Here is a 12,411-nt window from a genome sequence, read left to right on the forward strand (position 1 = left end):
GGAATGTGTGTGTTCGTGTGTGTGTGTGTGTGTGTGTGTGTGTGTGTGTGTGTGCGTGCATGTGTGTTTGCGCGCGCAGAGTGACACAAACTAGGGCTATACTAGGGGCCTTTGCTTCATCTTTAAACCTAGAAGAAAGCTTTTGCAGCCTTAAAGATTTGCTCTCAACTCTCCTTCTCCTCCCCCGCCCTCCTTTCTTCTGTAGAAGAGGAAACTGAGGCTAAGAAGGGTTTCCCTCATCGACTCTTGCTCACACAAAACTAGGTCTCTGCACTTACACAGAGACAGGGCCCCAACCAGGGAGAGGCAGAGGGGAAGAGAAGGCGGAACAGTGGCCTCCAAGAACTTCAGCTGGAGACTGCAGAAGCTCTGCAACAGGACAAATCAATCCACCCCTAGCGATCCCTCGCACAGTCAGGGTGGACCTGCGTTTTTCTTTTGGCATTACCCTCCCACCCACCACCGAGAAGCTTCGATCCCAGCTCCTCATTCTCAGTGGCAGCATCTGGGACGGAAGGGAGGGGGGCCGAGGTCCCAGCTATGCAACCCCCACAGAGTGGGATAAAGTCGCTGCAAAGTGAGGCAGCATGGCTGCAAGCCCCGTGGGCGATCCCAGACCCAGATGAAAGAACTGGCAAGCCTTCGGTGACAATAACGATCTGGGCTCCAGGATGCCTGCCCGCCTGCTGATAGACTTAATGATTAATGTGCAGTGGTGGGAGCTATCAGTCACCACCACCCGAATGTGTGTGTTGCGTGTGTGTGTGTGTGTGTGTGTGTGTGTGTGTGTGCTGTGCTGTGCTGTGCTGTGTGTGCGCGCATGCTGTGTGTGTGTGTGTGTGTGTGTGTGTGTGTGGTTGTTGTGCTGCCCTAGCTCGTTTCCCAGGGCGGAGCGGCCTCACAAGGTTTCAGACAGAGCCTTTGGCCCCTAGTGGGCCACTGCTAATATGCATGGGTGAATTCAAATCACTTGGCTGGGTTGAGTGGCTGGAAAGACAGACATTCATTCTGCTTGCCTGGTGGCAAGCCCTGTTCTAGCTGCCACCAGCCTGCAAAGCCTCTGATCTCACTGATTTCACGCCCTGTTCTACTAGGGCGACAAAGACTAGGGACAAAGTGATAAAGAAAATAAAATAGCTTCAAAGGTACCGATGGTTCTGGACTGGGATTGCTCAATCTTGGCACTGTTGATAGGTAACTTCTTGGTCAGAAAGGCTGTTCTTAGAGGAGGTTCAATGTTCCTTGTCTGATCCCACTAGATGCCAGGAGCAACACTGCCAGTTAGGGACAACTACAGTAAAAATCTAAACATTGTCAGATGCCACTAGGGGTCAAATTACCAGCACCTGGTTAGAACCCTTACTTTAGATAAGAGCTGTTCACTAAAATCATAATAAAAACTACAAGAATAAGTTTCAATATCTTACTTTTAAAAAGTAAAAAAGAAGCCGGGCAGTGGTGGCACACACCTTTAGTCCCAGCACTTGGGAGGCAGAGGTAGGCAGATTTCTGAGTTCTAGGCCAGCCTGGTCTACAGAGAAAGGTCCAAAGAAATGACTGGGAAGACCCACGTTTAGCATGCAAGAGGCTCTGGTGTTTTTTTGTTTTGTTTTTGTTTTTGACATGAGTATACACAAAAAAAGGAACTAGTGACTTATTTAGTTTTCCTGTGGCAGAGATCAAATCCAGATTCTTCATGTGAGAGGCAGTCACTCTACTAGTGAGCTGCATCCCCCAGGTGAAATCAATTTAAAATATTTATTATTTTAAATTATGTGTCTATACGTCTATGTGTGGGGGTGGATAGTAGGGTTTTGTACACGGCCTCTGGAGTCCGAATAGGCCAGAGGAATGAGATCCCATTGAAGCAGATGTCACAGGAGGTGGGAAGCCATCTGATCTCAGTGCTGGGAGCAGACGTCTCGTCCTCTGAAAATGCAGTCCATGCTTCTAAACATGTAGTCCCCTCTCTAGCTCCTCATCAATGAAAAGAATACATTTTATCTGAACCTGGTGTGATAGAGCATGCTGACAATTCCAGCCCTGAGGAAGTGGAGGCAGGGGGATCATAAATGCAAGGCCAGACTGGGCTACATGGCATCCACTTGCCTCAGGTCCACACCCCACAAAGTGTTCTCAGTATTGATGCTCTTGGTCGGAAGGGGGAAGATGAGGCAGTTTGCAGTCCTGGATGCTGCACCAGGAGGAATGTGTACATAGGGAGCAGCCTGAGAGCCAGAGTTAGGCCCCACACCACACAGGGCACACGGTGTGTGCAGAATGGCGTGTATTTGTTAACACACTAACTAGAAGCAGCCAGGGAACAGTGTGCTTGTAATGGCCACAGCATTGTAGCTTTGGTGGACTTCCTGTTCCCATGGCTGGCACACTTTAGAAAAATAGTTACTAATGAGCTAGAGGGTTACTGATTTCCAAGTTCGACAACTTTCAGCAAGGGTAGTTTTAGGTCTGCTCCAGAGAGCAACCCCCCCAATCCGATCCCTAGATAGAATCTGGATAGAGATACACACACAGACACACACACCACCACCACCACCACCAAATCCTCTTCATTTTTAGTTACAAGTCCCAGATAAAAGGGGCTTATCTCCAAAGCCCAGGCTCTGGCTGCTTTTCACTTCCTCTCCTCTTCAGGTTCCCTGGGCAAGGGGGAGGTAAGGTGGAAGAAGGGTGAATCAGGGGTCAGGTGAGTCTGAAGCCCAGTTACAGGTGGGAATCCCTCCCCGCAAGGCTGGCTAGACCTCAGGGGAGCAGGGACAGATGGGGCTGAGAGCAGAGCTCACAGACAGTAGGTGTGGGTGTGAGTGTGTGTGTGTGCATCTGTGTGTGTGTGAGTGTGTGTGTGCTTGCTACCTGTGTCAGGTTTCCCTCCCTGGTAGTCTTGGTGAAGGCAGTCTGTAGCTGGTGGTTCTCCTGGGGCTGGAAGTCATATTTATAAAGGTGGCCTTTAAAAACGACCAAAGTTGTTGGGCTAGATGCAGCTCAATCATAGAACACTTTTTTTTTTTTTTTTGTATGTGGAAAGTCTTGTGTTTGAGCACATCTAGGGGTAGAGGTGAGGGGCTGGGATGTGTAAGAAAAAGAACAAGACTGAGCAACCAAAGGAGAGAGAAGGAAGGTGGGCAAAAGAGTTTTAGCCTTTATAGTCTTTATAGGACATAGTGGAACACACACACAACTCTAGTACTTGGGAGATAGAAGCCAGAGGATCAGGAGTTCAAGGCCAGCCTTAGGTAGATTTTACGTTTGAGGGCAGCCTTGACTAAATGAGACTCTATCTCAAAATAAATAAATAAATACTTACTAAATGTTCAAAAAGAGAAAACCTGGGCTGTGTGTGGTGGCACAGGACTTTAATCCGGCACTTTGGTGGAGGAATCAGGTAGATCTCTGTGAATTCAAAGCCACTGGACTATGCTGTGAGTTCCTGGCTAGCCTATGCTACCTGAGACTCTGTCTCAAACAAACAACCAACAAAATACAAGCAAAAACACCCAAAACAATTTTAGAATAGAAAAAGGGAACTGATTTCATATGTAGTACATTCTGGATGTTTTCATTACATCTGTTTTATTTATTAATGTAGAGTGTGTGTATGTGTGAAAGTCAGGACAACTAACTAGCCAGACATGATTAGATCTCTCTTTCTACCAAGCCGGTGTTGGGGATTGAACTCACTTAGACTCAATGGCATTGACTTTACCTGCTGAGCCATCTGCCTGGCCCTACTTGTTGTAGGTTATTTTTTCTGCTTGTTGGTTGGCTTTATTTTTCACAGTTCTGAGGGTCAAACCCAGGCTCTCTTAAATCTTAGGCAGAAGCCCTGCCATTGAGTCATCCTAGCTATTCAGCTGCTTTTCCTTGTCCTCTTTCCTCTTCACCTCCTGTCCTTTTTCCTCAAGAAGAGTGAGGCCCAGGGGGTCCACAGTGCCCTGGGTAGGAGTGGCTCTCCAATTCCATCTGCTCTGCAGGGTTCTCCTTTGTAAGTCCTAATCAATGGGCTCTAGCACAGCAGTAGACAGGACACCCCACCCCCAGCATGTGTTAGGCTTTGGGTTCAAATGCCATCACCTGAAAAGAAATTGAAAACAAACAAACAAACAAACAAACACCAAAACCACTTTGCAGATCTGTGGTATAGACTAGAGAATGTGTGTTAGCATAGGCCTAGAACTCTATCCTGTGTGTGAACACAGTTGCTCTTCAATGAGTTGCCTGAGGCTAGACTTCTGAGAGAACCCAGTCAGAAGTCCAGAGTCTACATTCCACCACACCAGCTTGAGTCACCAAGTTAGTGACAAAGCAGGAAAGTGGCCCATATACTACAAGACCTGCCTCTCCCATAGGCACTCATTTATGCTCCAGGGAGGGACACCTATTGTTTTTGTCTGCCTAGCAACCATTCCCTTTTATTTTGGGAACCTCTTGGCATGTGAGGTTCAGATAGACTTAACACCATCCCCAGGCCTGAGGGTGAGTATGTGACTCAGGTTGATTCTTGATAGCTCTGGAGAGGGGGAGGATCTCTTTGTATTGTGGTTATTGAGCCGGTGGAATGCACACCTAGGGAGAGTGGGAAGAGTCTCCGCCATTTTAGGGTCTGAAAGCAGAGCTCTAAGGCCCAGCAGGTCCTAACACCATTGGCTAATCAGTTAGATACAGCCTGTGCCTGAAGCCGGCTGCTGGGTTTCCCCTACTAGCTGATCCAGGGCCTGTCCCTAACCAAAGTCCTCACTGATTCCTCCAAGGCTGATCTGGCACCCAGGCTCAGGCTCAACGTGTACCTTAAAGCACTTCAGGTTGACTCAACAATGTAAATACCAAAGTGGCAGAAAAGCAGAAACAAATAAAACCAATACTTGCTCTTTCTCTCTTTCATCTTGTGTATTGAGAACAATGCAAGGGCCCTGGCAATTGCTAGATTCATGTAGTAACATGGCTAAGAATGGTCCTTTTTCTATACTACCACTTTTTTTATTTTTTGGCGACAGAGTCTCATGTAACCCTGGCTAGCCCTAAACTTACATCCCAAGGATGGCCTTGAACTTTGGATTCCACCAACTTACAATTTGACTACCAAAATGAGTTATATCCCTAGCCCCCTCCCTTCTTTTGAAAATGAGGTGTCCCTAGGCAGCATGAGCTAGAGTCAAACTCAAATCTTTCTGCCTCAGCCTCCCAAGTGCTAGGATTACGGGAGTGCGATGCCTACATTCCTACACTACACATGCTTACATTACCGTTTAATGAATAACTAGACTGACTGCACAAACCTGGCTACCTTTGGGCCAGTACCATGGTCGTGGCCATCCAACCTGAGTCAGTTTCATGAAAATGAAAATGTGTGACTCCAGTTCTGATGTCCCTTGGGGAATACAAGATACTACCATGAAACATAAGAAAAAAAAATATGTTTTTCTTCTTAGTTTGGAATTGTATTTGTGCCTGGATGTCTCCACCGTCATGATCATTGAATAAGTATTTGCCCTCCATTCCAGGAGCTGGTCTCCAGAGCTCTGCTAGGACCATCAAGATAAGAGGACCCATTCCTTCATTTCTCAAATATTTAGCATTCCAACAAAGAGTGAAGCCGTCCTCTCCTCGCTTCTCTGAGGATGCTCACCTTCCTGTTCTTCATTAAGGACAGACAAGTTGTGGCAGCTCAGGTCGTGACCTTGGCGTTGTGTTCAGCGAGAGATCCCATCTGTTGGGGGAGTCAAGCCACTGAGTCATCAAGAGGAATTCGCCCCACCACACCTCACCTCATGGCTGGGAAGCCAGACTACCAGCTCAGCCGGCTGGAGACCTGGCAGGCCCTGAGAGGACAGGCTGGGTTGGAAGGGTTGCTCCATGCAGACGGTCACCCCATGATGACCTCACCTGCCCCACTGGTGACTCACCTCCCAATTCTCTCCCCTACCAGCCAAATCTTGCTCATTTGGAACACCGGAGGGGAATGCCAGCCTCCTGTGTTTGGTGAAAACACATGATTGTGCTATTTTTAAGGGCATGACGCCGCCTTTCAGGTGGAGGCAGGGATCCAGACAACCTTGGCAGGTAGGACTCAGGTGAAGGGTGCAAGAGACCTTTTCTTTAAAAATAAATAAATAAATAAAGACAAGAAAGAGTTGAATCAGAATAGAGACTGCTGGACTGGGCATATAATTTAGCGACAAAGTGTTCTACTCTGCATATGGAAGGCTAGGGATTTGGTCCCCGGTTTAAAAAAATAAAAATAACAAATGAAGATTATGAATGCGGCTCATTTTCTCTTTTTTTCCTAATATCTATCATACAAGGATATATGTCATATCATATATTGATATCATATATATGATACATCATTTATATAAAGATGTTTTTCCTAAAGGAACCAGTGTCATGTAATACAGGCTGCTATGGTACTCCCTCCATAAGCCAAAGATGACCTTAACTTGTGCCTGCATCTCCTGCACTAGGGTTACAGGTGCACACCACCAAGCTCTTTCTGGTCGTAGGGATTCAACCCAGGGCTTCATGAATACCAGGCAAACAAGCACTCGCTAGCCTGTGCTATATGCCCAGCCTCACTTGTCAGTGTTAAGTGTGCATGTGGGAATCATGACAACATCTCCAGCACTACCTGTCTCTAGTGTTTGCTCATCGCCACAAGTGGAACTCCAATGACATCAAACAGGAACTTCTTCCCCACCCACTAAGAACCTCTGCTCTGACTCTTTGTCTATATGTACATGCGTTACAAGTTTCTCGTGTAAATGAAATCACATGCTAACATCTGCCCTTTGGGGCTGCTTTACTTAACCTGGAATCCCACCTTCAAGTTGCATTCATGTGGGAGCATGGCTCTGCACCTAATCCCTTTCAAGGCTGACTAACTATTCCAGCATAGGAACACATCTCACCTTATTTATCAGTTCATCTGTTGGTGAGCATCTGGCTTGTTTCCTCATGGCTATTGTTGGTAGCTTCATTTTGAGTACTTGTTTTTTGAGACAGAACCTCGCTGGGCAGCCCGGGTTACACCGCAGCCTCTACCTCCAGGCTGGTGGGTTTTAGAGGATTGGGCCACACAGCAGCTTTGAGTCTTTCATTAAAGACATTGTTATCACCCGTAGGTGGAAAGACTTCTTTGTATAAACCTCCTGGAGTTCACATAGAAACTGGGACTAAGAGGAGCGATTCCGAATGCTTCTCAAGAGTACAGCAAAGAAGTTAGATTCTAGGCAGGAAAGCGCTTTCTAAAGCGCTTGAAGACTTGATGAGGATGTGCAACATTGTAGGCACTACTTACTAGCTTAACCTTTTACAGATAGAGGGGAAAAAATGAATACAACTATTTAAATACATAGCATGCTGTAGGCCAGTGAGGTGGCTCAGCAGGGAACCTAAATTTGATCCCTAGAATCCACTGTGGAAGGAGAGAGTCTGCTCCTGCAAGTTGTCCTCAGACCTCCATGCATACATCATAGCCCATGAACACAAGAACACCTACACACACACACACACACACACACACACACACACACACTCATGCATGCCCAAAATCAATACATGAAATACAAAATATAAAAATATAGTATTTTTTGGTGGGAATGGCTCAAACGAAAGACTTGTCTAGCAGTGATTTGTAGGCAATGTACTCTATTCCCCCCCCCCAAAAGCCAAAGCCAGTATACAAAACACTCACTACAGACCAAGATGTTACTCTATTATCTATTAAACATAACATCCCTAACTGTTGGACATGAACAAATTATTCCATCTCCTTGGGCCTCAGTTTCCTTATGTGTAGGTTGAGCTCCAATAATGAATTAATAGACTCATAGTCCTTAATGTGAAAAATCACTGTGTGCTTAGGGAATGGTAGCCGTCCAGTCAACGTGAGCTGTGTTTATAAGCCATAGCATAGTTCTGTATTTTAAAATGTGATTTTAGTAAGGGTTTGGGTTTTTTTTTTTCTTTTTTCTGACCCTGAGGTGGTTCACAGACTCCTGATCCAGACACAAGGTTTCCTCGTGACTGGGGGTTAATAACCTCAAATTATCAATCCATAATTAAAGAGTCAATGCTTAGTCTTAGGGAGGTCGCGGTGGCATCAGAGGGAAAATCACGCGTGCTGTATTAACTGCTGTTCTGACAGGTGCCCGGCAATGGTTAGAGAGCATGAGTTGACTTGACTTCCTAGGAGGTCGCCCACGAACTGGATAGTTCCCCAGAAAAGGCGACAGCAGAGCTTGAGTCATATTATAGACGAAAGGAGGTCTTTTACCCATGTTACTTTGCAAGCGTTTCTATTCAGAGTGGCTTCCCTCCTTGTCTGGCACACCCTGAGCGCTTAACAAATGTTTGCCTAAGTGTTTTAATACTAACACTGCTTCAAGGAGAGCTGATGATGAGGTCGGAAAACCTTAAGAGTCCTAAGAATATTGGGGAAAGAAGCCGATAAGAGGAGAAGCAGGAAGAAGAGGAGAGGAAAGAGGGGGAGGAGGAAGAAACTTTTGCTAGCTACCAAGTGCTTTCGGGCTTTTCTCTGGGTTGTAACGCGCTCAGCCTAAGACGCCTCCAGTTTTGAAATCGCAATACAGAAATTGGTTCCCCCATCTCTCCCATCCCTCCCTGGGGCAAATTCAGGGACCCGTGGCTGCTGTTTTCCTTGACCCAGCACCCTCACACAGTCAGTCAGTGTTTTCCTGAGTCGGCCATGCCCGGGTCATTTCTTGTGGGCGAGTTGGCCTCTCCGGGACTGTCAGGATGCTGTTCGTCTCCATGACAACAAAGTGTGCGAATGAGGATATGCAGCATCCTGAGCAGTGTCATCCTAAGAAACCAACCCCCACCACTCCCACACTTCTAGGGCCCAGGACGCAGGAAGTGGAATTCTTCTGGGAAAGAGGCTGACGTTGCTGGTGACCAGGCCCCTGCCCCAGCCTAGGCAGGAGCTGATGCAAGCGCAGCCCGCCAGTGGCAGGCAAATCCCCACGGACCTGGCGCAGCACTATGTCTTGTTCCTTTCCGGCCACCCCGCCCAGTTTTCTCTTTGGAGTAAATAGCTTCTGGGTGGTTTCTCATCCAAAGACCCAGTGCAGGTGGGGACAATGTGTCTTTCCTCAAACCAAGTCTCTGCGGCTCTTCCCAGATTGGGATAGGAGGAATGTGAACACCCCAGACTGGCCATTATTGGGTCAATATGGAAGGCGCCCAGAGCTCATTCTCTCACTGGGACCGCCCAGGTGGCCTGGGATACCAGTGTCAGCCGGTGCCAAGGAAACCGCCCCAATCACGAGGGATCCTTGTGTCGGGATCAGGAGTCTGTGAACCGCCTCAGCCTTAGAAGTGGTCAGCCATGGCCGGTCTCCATCGCCCTCTTCTGGGCAAAAGGAGAATCGTTCTAAAATTCTGTCTGGGGCTTCCCAGACCTTTAGAGAGGGCAAGGAGAGAGTTGGCCGGGCAGGAATGTTACAGATCATCTCCGCAGAAATAGAGGCTCAGAGAGGACCAAGGCAAGTCCATAGTCTCAGGCACGCTAGGAACTAGTCAGGACCAAAATTTGCATTTATATTTTCACCGCACAATCTGTTTTTGCTGTTTTAAGATTTTAAGACAGGGTCTCACTTTGTACTGGAGGGAAGGGGGGAGGAAAGGAGAGGAGAGGAGAGGAGAGAAGAGGGAGGGAGGGAGGGTGGGACAGAGAGAAGAGACACAGACTGAGACACAGCGGGAGAACTGATCTGAAGGTCAGAGAACAGTTTGCTAGAGTCAGGTCTCTCCTTCCACCACATTGGTCTTCAGAACTGAACTCAGGTCAACAGGCTCGGTCAAGGTTCTTTACCTGTAAATCCATCTCCCATCCTGTGTCCTATAATTATAGCCATGGATTCCACAACACCTACATTATTACTTTTAAATGAATTATGGCTGTGTGTGTGTGTGTGTGTGTGTGTGAGAGAGAGAGAGAGAGAGAGAGAGAGAGAGGGAGGGAGAGAGGGAGAAAGAGAGAGAGATTGAGAGAGAGAGATTCCATGCAGCATGTGCACGTAGGCGACTGTGCAGACCGGAAGAGCACGTCAGATTCAAATACCCTGGAAGGCACTAAACTTGTGAGTAAGCATGTGGGTCCCGGGAACCCAACCCAGGACCTCTACACGAACCATAAAAGTAATCTTAACCAACAAGCCCTTTCTCCAGCCCCAAATTATAGATATTTTAAAAACTTTAGCAGTTTTAATTTCTACTACTGCTAAGACGTAACCCACTCAGTGAAGTGTATGGGGCACTCAAGTATTTAGAGTGGAAATGGGTTTTAATCCCGAAGCCTGCGGTGTATGGTGGCTTCCTCTCTGTCCGTGATAATGCCCTCTTTTACTTGCTTTATTTCGAATGTGTTTAGTACCCTGTGAAAAAGCAGACTTGGGTTCTGTGCACTTGAGGTGGGGCTGCAACTCTACATTTCTAACAAGTTTCCAAACAGCTACTGATCTGGAACCCACATTTTGAGAACTGAGCCTCTAGACGTTGGTCGAGATGCTAAAATTAATGCCTGTGTTTGTTCCGTGTTAGCAATGGGAAGGTTTCCACAATTAGACTGGGGTGGGGGAGAGAGAGACAGAGACACAGAGAGAGACAGAGAGACAGAGACGCTGGAAAGAAAACCGGTATAAAGGCTTAAGAGGAAGTAGGACCCATATGCTGAAAGTTATGGACAGGAGACATTAAACTTACTCAGTTACAGTTCTATAAGCAACTAGAGTCGTTCCCAGGTCTCAAAGCACATGCTGAGTAGTTGAATGGTGGGGATTTCAGATGTCTAATGCAAAAAAAAAAAAAAGTCTAAAAAAGACAACGCAATTTGTGTGGAGGCTGGAAGGGTGGAACACCTGCTTGGAATGTATAAGGTCCTGGGTTTGCTCCCCATCACTTTAAAAACAACTCAAAACTTCCTAGGGGGGTGGTTTGTGGGGGATTTCTCAATATGCCATGTAACTTTTTGTTTTTCAGTGAGGTGGAAAATATTTTTAAAACCAAACTGTAACTGCTTCTGCTATCTAAATTGGGGTGTTAATAAAATTTACATCAGCGGAAAAATGAAGCTCTACCCTGGGTCTTTCTGCTTACAGAATGGAAGAAAGAAGACCAGGTGGTTCGGCTTCCAAGGAAGGGGCCACAAACCCAGGCGTTTCCAGACATCAAGGTGGCTTGGACCAACCAGAGAGGCTGGCGGGTTCTGTTGAGAAGATCCTCATTTTCTGTCACGGGGATAGCCACCACTCAACTTTCCCCTGTGTCTACCATGTTTTATTGAGGACCTCATGTTGTTGAATCTTCCAGTTTTGGGGTGTGTGTGTGTGTGTGTGTGTGTGCGCACGCACGTATGTGTGTGTAAACCAGAGGGTGGCATTGGGTCTCATTCCTCAAGTACCGTCTACCTTGTTTATTTGATCAAGTCTCTCACTGAACCTGGGGCTCAAATCTAGGCCAGCAGTCCCCTGGGAACCCTCTTGTGTCCCAAGCACTGGGATGACAAGTACATTCATCTGCACCTGGCTTTTTATGTCAGTTGTAGGGCGTGAACTCAGGTCTTCATGCATGTATGAAAGCACTTTACACACTGAGTTCTCTCTCTTCCCTGTGTGAGCATCTCATTTCTTGATAGGAGCCTGAAACCAAGATTATACATGAACTGTAGTAATTTATTCAACGTTTAAACTTTTATTTATTTATTTATTTATTTATTTAAAGATAGAACTTCACATGTAGCCTGGTTTGACATGAAAATCACTGTGTAGACCAAGCTGGTCTCAAAACTCACAGAGACTGGCTTACCTCTACCATCTGAGTGCTAGGATTAAAGGTATGTGCCAACACACCTGTACAATGTTGTTTGTTAATTAATTAATTTGTTTGCTTGTTTATTTGAGACAGTGTTTTGCCTTGTGTTGGCCAGTGTATAAACTGACAACATGACCACTCCATGGTATGGTTAAGGGGTAGGGTTTTTTTTTCTGTTTTAGTTTTTGGTTTTATGAGACAGGGTTTCTCTGTGTAGCTCGGGTTGTCCTGGAACTCACTCTGTAGACCAGGCTAGCCATGAACACAGAGATCTACCCACCTCTCCCTCCTGAATGCTGGGATTAAAGGCATATGCAACCACTGCTGGGCAAGAGGCTGGTTTTTATTGAAGATATGAGGGTGAGATATCTGGAAGAGGCATCTGGAAGATTCTAGAGCAGAGAAAGTGGTGGAGTGGAGATGGCCAGCAGTCTGGATATGGCCACGAGAGAGGCAAGAAGAGCAGAGAGAGAATGGGGAGGGGGGAAGGGAGGAAGGGAGAAAGAGAGAGGGAGAGAGAAAGACAAGGGGAGAAAGCAGGCAAGAGAAAGAACAGGGCCAACA

Source organism: Mastomys coucha, unplaced genomic scaffold (assembly GCF_008632895.1).
Source record: "Mastomys coucha isolate ucsf_1 unplaced genomic scaffold, UCSF_Mcou_1 pScaffold20, whole genome shotgun sequence".
NCBI lineage: Eukaryota > Metazoa > Chordata > Mammalia > Rodentia > Muridae > Mastomys > Mastomys coucha.